General features: G+C 39.9%; 1 pseudogene; it reads left to right on the forward strand.

Annotated features, from left to right (window-relative positions):
* LOC101648455 overlaps positions 1-9,772 on the forward strand; it is a 19,343-nt pseudogene extending 9,571 nt beyond the window's left edge.
* Positions 9,773-10,049: the final 277 nt, after the last annotated feature.

The raw sequence follows: 10,049 nt of genomic DNA on the forward strand, positions 1-10,049 counted from the left end.
CAAGAGTTAACTCTGGTGTTAATTGCTACTATGTCTGAAAAAACAAAGACAAAGATCCTTTCAAAAATTGGGAGATGCTGAGATAAAGTTAAAACGTTTCTTTATGGTATGACTTTTCAAAGTATTTAATAAGTAACCATGGGAGCTAAATCTCTAAAGAAAACACCTCCAGTGTTCTCAAAGCTTAGTTGGCCATGAAAGCTTTCTTTTTCTTTTCCTTTCCCTCTTGAAAGTGATTTCATGAAATCATTTGCTAGTTGAGGAAACCTTGCTGTACTGTACACCTAGAGAGGCTGGCACAGTTCCTTTACGGGCGTGGTCGCTGACCACAGTTGTCACACAGGCTCTCTACCTGTTGCTGTTCCCTCAGTTCTCAATCAATGGGACCCTGTTGGACACAGGAGAATTGTCTCATTGGGCTTCCTAAACTGTAAATCTTCACAGAAGCAGACTTCTACAACTTTCTCCTGTGGAATGGATGATGGGGTCAAATGAATGACCTTTTGATGATCAACCACGATACCACCAAACCAAAAACCCAAAGTCCCTGCCATCTAGTTTATGCAGACTCACCGTGACCACACGGGCCAGTGTAGAACCGCTCCTGGTAGTTTCAGAGACGGTAACTGCGTCAGAGTAGAAAGTCTGCTTTTCCTCCTGCAGAGTGGCTGGCAGTGTGGAACAACTGACTTGCAGTTAGCAGCCCAATGTGTAACCAGGCCACCACCGAGGCTCCTGTCTGGCATGCTTCACATCACCCGTTTCTCCCATACCCTTTGCCAGGAAAAAAAAGCTAATGTTTCTACAATGCTCCTCTTTGAAGACATTGGTATGAAGTCACAGACGCTGTTATATTCTTCCCTTAAGACAGTTTACTTTCTACTAGAAAGGACAGGACATTAATTAATGAGTATTACTTCAAACATTTTGCGGGAAACAATCCACGGCCTTTTCATTCCACTTTCCCACAGATGTGTTGCAGTGCCTTTGAGTGTAATACCTTCAAATACTGATCATTGCTTCTTTTAAAAACCAAGTGCAATACAGGAATAGCTATTGAAGGCAATAAGTAAATATAAAATGCATATTAGTGAAGAGATCTGTACAGAGATGATACTGAAAGGTAGCTAGATTTGGGGACACGTGGGGTTGTCTCCCCAATGGCTACAAAGGCCCCCACAGAGGATGGAAAGAAATCAGGGAGCCATTGGACATCCATGGAAGACCCAAACTGAACAATCACAGACAAAGACCCCCCAGCACCTGTGAAACCTAAAACCTAGCCTCCACTTAGGACCCTGACATCACCCAGGTGTGTTTAAAGGCAGCCAATAAATAAGATCAGCCAATAACTTCAACCTTGCCTCCTCAGTCCGAGGTGCTAAATACCCCAGCTGGGCTGCAGGAAGGCCACCCTCTGTTTACTCTTGCCCAGGTTCTGGCTGCAGGTGGACAATGTAGTTCTCTCCCCATTGCATGAGAGGGGCCCTGCTCCCTGTCTTGGGCTCTTAGCCTCTAGGGTTCTTGGGCTCTTGGCCTCCTGGGGACTTCCCAGTTCTGCACATGTGGGTCTTCTTTTCCACATGTTTTTTTGTGCCTAGTTGTGAACCCCAGCGTGACTTCTGCGAGGCTTGGCAGGCTTTCCAGAAGTAGTGCGCACCCTGTTGAGACTGCAAGACCTGAAACTTTTCCTTCCTAACTCACTTGGATTACAAAACATGCTTCTGTGACATGAATTCTTGTGTAGCAAGAACCAAAGTTTAGCCCACTCTAGAAATCTAACATTACCAAATGGAATTAGGGTGTGATATCTGTGACTTCCAGAAGGAAAAATAGAACATGCCAGACAGAGGGAACAGCTGGTGCCAAAACCTATGCTTGGCATGTTTAGGAAGTTCAGAGTTCACTCGTATGACTGAACACTGTGAGTGATAAAAAGATTCACTGGGAATAAGGCCAGGGTCGGAGCAGATTTTGTCCTTTTCCTTTTGTGAGGTGGGAAGTCATTGAGAGATCTGTTCAGGCTACATTCCAAAGTCTGATATGCCTTATAACGTTTAATCTGATCACTATATGCAGAATGGAAAGAGTGATTTCCTGAAGACCAGATCATTTGCTGTTATATAGATCCAACAAAACATTTGCCATTTAAGCATTTCTACCATGTACAGGGATATGTACATTTCTTGCCTGCACAGTAATGCACAGGGAACCCCTGGTAATGAAACCTCTTGTACTAAAGCCCATATCCAACATAAAGCGTTGCTGTGCTGTTGGGTGCATGGACACCTGTCCCCCTCAGATACCCTAAATGCTATAGACCATTCTGTTCCTATACCATTCTCATAAATGTTTGAGGCAATTTTTGCAGCCACTATGTCAATCCATCTTGCCCAGAGTCTTCCTCTTCCTCATTACTTCTCTAGGAACTGGTCTCTCCTGATAGCACGTCTAAACTGTATGAAAGGAAGACTTGCCATTGTCACTTCAAAGGAATATTCTGGCTGTATTTTTTCAACGACAAAACTTTTTTCTTCTGGAAATCCACAGTATTTTCTGTATTCTTTTATAGCACCGCAATTCAAATGCATCATTTTTTCCTCAACTTTCCTTATTCACAGTCCATCTTTCTCATGTAAATGAGGCAATTGAAAATACAATGGCTTGAGACAGACCCAATTTAGTCCTCAAGATTACATCCTTATTTTTCACCACTTAAAAGAAGTCTCTTGCAGAAGATTTACCCAATGCAAGGCAACCTTGGATCTGACAGCTGCTTCCATGAGCACTGATTGTGGATCCAGGTGAGTTGAAATCCTTGACAACATGAATCATTTCTCCGTTTATCATGATATAATCTATTGGTCCAATTGTAAAGGTTTTGGTTTACATCGAATTGTAATACATTTAAAGTCGAGGTATCTACTTTTGCAGCCCGCTTGGATTGTTCCAGCACTCCCCAAGAGGTCTTCCCACTTCGGAAAACACTGATGTAAAGAAAATTGTCTTTTGTAATCCTAACTATACTTACCTCTCCAATATTATCTATACTTTAGTTTTACCTTATTAATTAGTATTAATATATTCCTTAGTGATTCCTACAAGCACTGCATTGATACCTTTTGAGTCTTTAAATATTATTCTTCACCTACTTGAAAGGCCCTTCCCATGAATCATTTGTCTGGTTAATATTTTGCTTTTCATTAATACTAAGCAAAGGAGTAATTATCTTTAAGAAGACTTACTTGACTTCCCCAGGAGATGTCAAAAACAAAAGCAAAAAACAAGCTCACCAGCAGCCCAAATTTAACCACAATGCCACCAGGGCTTCTCTCCCAGGAGATGCCCTTTTATATTTTCCTGTAAAATTACATGCCTATTTTTATCATTGTGGATGATGTAGGAATCATCAAAATAAGAAAGACTAAGCAGAGTCACTGTACTACTGTACCAAAAAGAATTAGTCAACATTCAACCATTGTAAGAGGTAGCATATGAGCAAGAACAAATGGTACTGAAGAAAGAAGTTCAAACTTCACTGAAAGCATTAGCCCAAAACAAGGTTCCAGAAATGTATGAAATACCAATTGAAATGTTTCAACAAGTTGATGATAAACAGGAAGCACTCACTCCTTTATTCTAGAAAATTTAGAAGACAGTAACTTGGCCAACTGAGAAAGATATATTTATGCCCATTCCAAAGAAGGATGATCCAGTAGAAGGCTCAAATTATAGAACAATGTCATTAATATAGCTCTCAAGTAGAATTTTGCTGAAGATCATCCAAGAATGGTTTCAATAGTACATTGACAGAAAGCTGCCAGAGAGTCAGGCTGGATTCAGAAGAGGGCATTGAGAAGGGACATCATTACTGTTATCAGATAGATATTGCCTGAAAGCAGAGAATATCAGAAAGACATGTAAAGTACTTGTGATGATGCCATGGCAATTGATTGTGAGGGTCATAGAAAATTATGGATAGCCTTGAGAAGAATGGAAATTCCAGAACACTTCATTGTGTTCAAGTGGAACACATGCATGGATCAAGGGACAGTTGTGCAAACAGAACAAGGGACAACTTCATCATTTAAAACCAGGAAAAGTGTGTGTCAGAGTTGCATCTTCTCATCATACTTATTTAATCTGTATGTGGAGCAAATAATCAGAGATTGGATCATATGAAGAAGAACATGCATCAGGATTGGAGGTAGGCTTATTAACAACCTCCAATATACAAATAAGACAACAATGCTTGCTTAAAGTGAAGGGGACATGAAATACTGATGAAGATCAAGGATTGTAGCCTTCAGTCTGGATTACAACTGAATGTAAATAAGACTAAGACCCTCACAAGTGGACCAATAAGTAACATCATAATAAATGGTGAAAAGATTGAAGCTGTCAGGGATTTTATCTTGGTTGTATTCACGATCAGTTTTCATTGAAGCAGCAGTCAAGAGATCAAATGACATTACATTTGGTGAATCTGCTGCACATGACCTCTTTCCAGTGTTGAAAATCACAGATATTACTTTGAGAAATACGTGGTACCTGAGTCAAGCCATTGTATTTTCAGTTGTCTCATAGGCATGGAAAAATTGGACATTGATTAAGGAAGACCAAAGTAGAATGTATGTATTTGAAGAATATTGAAAATAACATGGACTACCCAGAATTCTCCTTAGAGGCAAGGAGGGTGAGAATTTGTCTCACATACTTCATGTCATCAGGGGAGACCAGTTCCTGGAGAAGGACATCAGGCTTGGCATAATAGAGAGTCAAGGAAAATGAAGACCCTCAATAAGGTGGATTGACACTGTGGCTATAACCATTGGCTCAAACATGAGAACAATTGTTCGGATGGTGCAGGGCCAAACAAGGTTTAATTCTGTTGTACATGGGGTAGGACATTTTCTTATATGGCATTATATCATCCGCCAGTGGTTTTTAGACCAACAACACTAGACACATGGGGTGCATTTTGAAATATCTTGGTATTTTGTTTGTTATAATTATTGTAGATATTCTACCATTATTGTGGGTAATAAAGGGCATGGATGGGAAATATCTAGCAAAGTGCAAGACTTTGCCTCTGATTACATCAATATAGAACCACTTCACCTGAACCCAAATTGAGAAACAACTGTGATTTAATTTTCATTGTCCAATTTGCAGAAGTGTGTTAGCCTGGGTTGACTAGGGAAACAATTCCAGAGACACTCATATGTGTAAGAAAGAGCTTTATATTAAAGGCATTGTATATTAAGAAAACATCCCAGCCCAGTCCAGATCAAGTCCATAAGTCCGCTTTTAGTCCATATGTCTGATACCAGTCTATAAATTCTTCTTTAGACTCACACAGCACATACAACGATGCCGAATGCAGGAAGATCACAGGCCAGTGGTGGAATGTCTTGTGGATCCAGTGTCAGTGGAAGAGTCTCACCACTGGCAAAGGTCTCCACGTGTCTTCTCTAGCTCTGTGAGTGTCTCCACAGCAGGCTGAGGGAGGGTGTGGTCCTCTTCACAGGAGAAAAAGAGGATGTACCCGGAATCCTACTGGTGGATGTTACCTTGTGACCTGATCATCCACAGGCTAAACTCCACACCTTTGCTCAAGTTAACATATTATGTAACTGCCCAAGAAGTACATTCCTAAGGCTTTCTTCTTGGTCTTGCTTTATCTGGAAAACTCACTGAAACCGGTCGACCATTGATGACTCTACCGGTTTTTTAAAACTCATGTCATAGCTCCCAGGATTATACCAATGTGGAAGCAGTCATAGTGTAATAAACTATAAGTGGCTGGGGTCTTAGATTAGAAGAGAACAGATAATTTTGAGAAATAGATATTAAAATGTGGTTCACAGGTGTTCTTAAGATAGCGATATATACTGTGCTCTTTGCACTTGGTGACAGATAACTTGAAGATAAGGGAATTATATTTTGATACACTATTTATCATATTTGAAACAATAAACTTTATATCCCACCACTAGTGACCTACCCAAATACTCTTAAGTAACTTATTACAAATATTTATTAGCTAGCTGTCTGTATAATTTATCATTCGATTTGGGACACCTTTAAGAGGGAAAGGAGGCAGAGGTTATAATTATTTTGCTGGGACAATAGTTTTACTCAGATTGTCTCAAAGATATGGGATGTGACCTACTCTATAGTTAGCCTGTTATATTGGTTTTTGGCCCATGGAACGATGATGCACCATTCTAAATCCCAATGGCTTTTATAGCAAACCTTAATGGGCAGGAAGACAAATTGGTGACCTATTTTGTTTATCAAGGAAAAACAAAATAAGTTTTTTTAAAACAGCCTTCTCTGAATAACCTATCAGGTATCTCAATTTATTAACATTTACTTAAGGATTCTCATTAGAGAACAATTAAATTTTGAACCATCATCTAGCCAATGACTATAATATTTAAATTATATAAAATTAGTATATAATAATTAAATTATTACTTTGGAACTCATGGAAATTAAGATACAACATTTGTGGGGAGTAGTAACATTTTATTGTCTTTGTAAGGCGCTGTTAAATCAACTACAATGCATAGCTACCCTAAGAATGAAACTACCTGAATGAAATTGTCCAGTCCCGTAACCTCGTCACAATTGCTATGTTTAAGCCTATTGTTGAAGTCACTGTCAATGTAGCTCACTGAAGGCCTTCTTCTTTATTGATGATCTTCTACTTCACCAAGCATCATACCCCTCCCAGGAACTGATCGCTCCTGATAACATGCCATTACTAAGGTCAAGTAGTAGAAATCTAATCTGGAAGAAATACGGTATTTTTTATCAGAGGTAAACCAGTTCAGATAAATAAACCAGGAACAGACTGGCAGAACAGTGTTGTGTCCGAATGAAAAAAGTTACAAAGACAGCTCTTATTGATTGCATGGTTTTCTAGCTGTCACTTCTATTTATGGGTTACATGAGGATAAGTAATAGACCGTTGTTACCAGGATTCAAGTTCACAAACACATGAGTTTATTTCAAACTGAACATGTATAAACACATCTCAGTGACTGATGGAAGCTGCAAACAGGGGCTCAATCAGACAGGTTTCTCGGTCTTATTAGGGTGCCGTCAACAAAGGAGGCCCAATGTCATTGTGTTCACAAAATGGTGGAAACTGAAGCGCTCCCAAGATTATCTGTTGAGTCAGTTAAATTCAAAGAGAGACGTCAGCTCTGAAGTTTATAGAAACTGTTTTGGGGATCCCAAAGAATAATCTTGATGTATTTTCTCAAGGAACAAAGGACAATCATGGGGCTTATTTTGAAATGTTAAGGAATTGAAAACTACAATGGTGAGAAAAAGGTCAAGAAATTTACAGGATACAAATTGAACACATACACAGAAAAAACCCAGATATAGCAACTTTATTTGCCACAGAATGAAACACTGCTCAGTCCTGTGCCGTCTTCACAATGGATTCTGTGCTTGACTATTGTTCCTGTACTTTACATAGGCACAACTGAATGAAACACTCTTACGTCTTGCACCATCTCCGTAATGGTTACGTTTAAGCCCATCATGGCAGCCACTGTATTAATCTATCTCATAGAGGAACTTCCTCTTTTTCACTGCCCCTAAGCTTTACCAAAAAATGGTGTCTCTCTCCAGGGAGTGGTCTCCAGGGAATGGTGGACAACATGTCCAGAGTATGTAAGAAAAAGGCCCGCCATTCTTACCTCTAACTAGCACTCTGGCCATTCTTCTACCACGACAGGTCACTTTGGCCATGGTACTTTCAATATTCTTCAGCACCACAACTCAAATGCACTGAATCTTCTTTGGTCTTCCTTATTTATTGTACAACTTTCACATGCATATGAAGCAATTGAAAACACCATGACTTGGTTCAGGTGCACCCTTCTTAAGTTAGCTACATATACAGTGCTATAGATGCATAACACAGAGATACATATGTGTATGTACGTATTTATCATGACAAAGTATCTGCTCATCCCTTGAGTATAGGTTGTCTTGAATGAATTTCTTTGGGAAATTTTATGTCATCCACCTTGCAGCCCTGATCCTGACCCTTCACATGGCATTGTTGTGGTGGTTGTTGTTGGATACCAACAGCGCCATAGTAACCCCGTGCACAACAGCATGAAATACTGCCTGGTCCTGCGCCATCCTCACGAATCTTCCTGTGCTTGAGCCCATTGTTGCAGCCCTGGTGTCAACCCTCATCGAGGACCTTCCTCTTTCCACTGCCCCTCTACTTTACTAAATATGAGGCCCTTATCCAGGGGCTATTCTCTCAAGACATGATGAAGGATGAAGTCCGTCATCCTTGACAGTCAAGAGAACTGGCACAGTGTTTCTTCCCCCACTTCAAAGACCACTTACAGGAACATTATCTGAGGTTCTCATAATCATTGTTTGGATGTGATGCTGTAAGTCAAAGAACATGGTATTTTCTGGAGACAAGTTAGAGAAATGGAAATATAACCTGCAGAAGTGTGTAGACCTAGATGGAGGATATGTCAAGAAGCAATAGTTTCACATATTGATATTTTTGTTTAATAAGTTTTCTATGATTCTGTAGCAATGCTTTTTGTCTTACCTTTTAAAACTACTTATTTTTAGGAAAGATATTCATTGTATACTGAAGCAAATTTGGAGGACCCTGGTGGTGCCCTCATTGGCAGGACCGTTTTCAGTTCTGTGATGCTTCTTGTAGAAATAGGATGCTGGTCATGGCATACTGCAGAAGAAAAGAGAATTTAAAAAACTAAATGCAGAATTAAGAGAGAGAGAAAAAAAATCCCCTACAACTGTAGATGATGATCTTCAAGTAATTCTTCAGACAAGAGAACATAGTCAAAATAAAGATGCAGGCATCAGTCAAGTAGCAGCTCAGCTTATGGATCAAGAAGAAAAACAAGTCAAAGTCAATTAGAGGCTGAGGGAAATGCTAGAGTTCAGAAGTTTCGGCCAAAAAGCAGAATAAGAAGGTTCAGGTGAAGACCTCACCCACACTCCCATAGTCGAAGCAGTGAAGTAGCCAGGCGCAGAAGAATCTGTAGTCGATCTCAGGATGGAGAACACTGTAAAGCTAGAGAAAAGGAGGAGAAGGGAAAGGACAAGAAATTGCAGATCAAACATGGGGATTCTGGAAACGTCAAAGCTGAATTAGAACGTCTGCCACCAGTAGAACAGGTCAAAGCCAGACTACAGCTGGTTCTTGAAGCCGGTGGAGTTAGACATGAGTGAGATCTCCCCCAAGCATATCCCAATGTTGATCTGGCAGAGGTACATCACCATGGTCCCAGCCATTCTCTTTCTTTCCTCTACCACACAAAAGCCGACGAAGCATTGAAGCCCAAAAGAAAGAAACAAGGAGGAAGCAAATGATGAAAGGAGGAAGATCAAGCCATCTTGGTAGACAAAGTGAAAAGAGTCAATGAAATTGAAGCTATTGAAAGTGATTCTTCGGTTCAGCAAACATTCAGATCATGTAATCAGAGGCAGCGGAGCTGAGTGAAGTGAAACTGGCAACTGCAGCATCAGGACCAGCATCAGGATTAGCTGACCTAGCCAGTGCTGAAAAGGAAGTAGACCCTATCAAAATCCCTCCTGTGATCAAGGACCAAGACGGCAATTCCTTGCCCATCCACATTTATTTATTGAGAAAGCAGAAGCTGGGGGGAAATGGTTCAAGAGATTAATTGCTCTCTGACAAGAAAAGCTAATGGGAAATCCTGTGCCTAAGGAATATGCATATATTTGAATTGACAGCAACATTAAAAGCCTAGGTTTTTAAATCCCCCAACATTAACTCTTTGCTCTTAAAAGTAATTTAGCTGGTGATATAAATAAAAAAGCAATTTCATATTTTTTCATTTAGGTAGGCTTGAGTATTTGTTGCTTTCAACTCAAGAAAGCACTGTATTAAAACTGACCTAAAATTTAAGACTGTATGAGAATGTCATGCTGTTAATAATGCTAATCTCAAAATTCTGATATGGATATAAATGATGCATGGTAATATTTATGAGTAAAATTTG

Source organism: Echinops telfairi, unplaced genomic scaffold (assembly GCF_000313985.2).
Source record: "Echinops telfairi isolate 266 unplaced genomic scaffold, ASM31398v2 ScPeMD7_3533;HRSCAF=4204_0, whole genome shotgun sequence".
Lineage (NCBI taxonomy): Eukaryota > Metazoa > Chordata > Mammalia > Afrosoricida > Tenrecidae > Echinops > Echinops telfairi.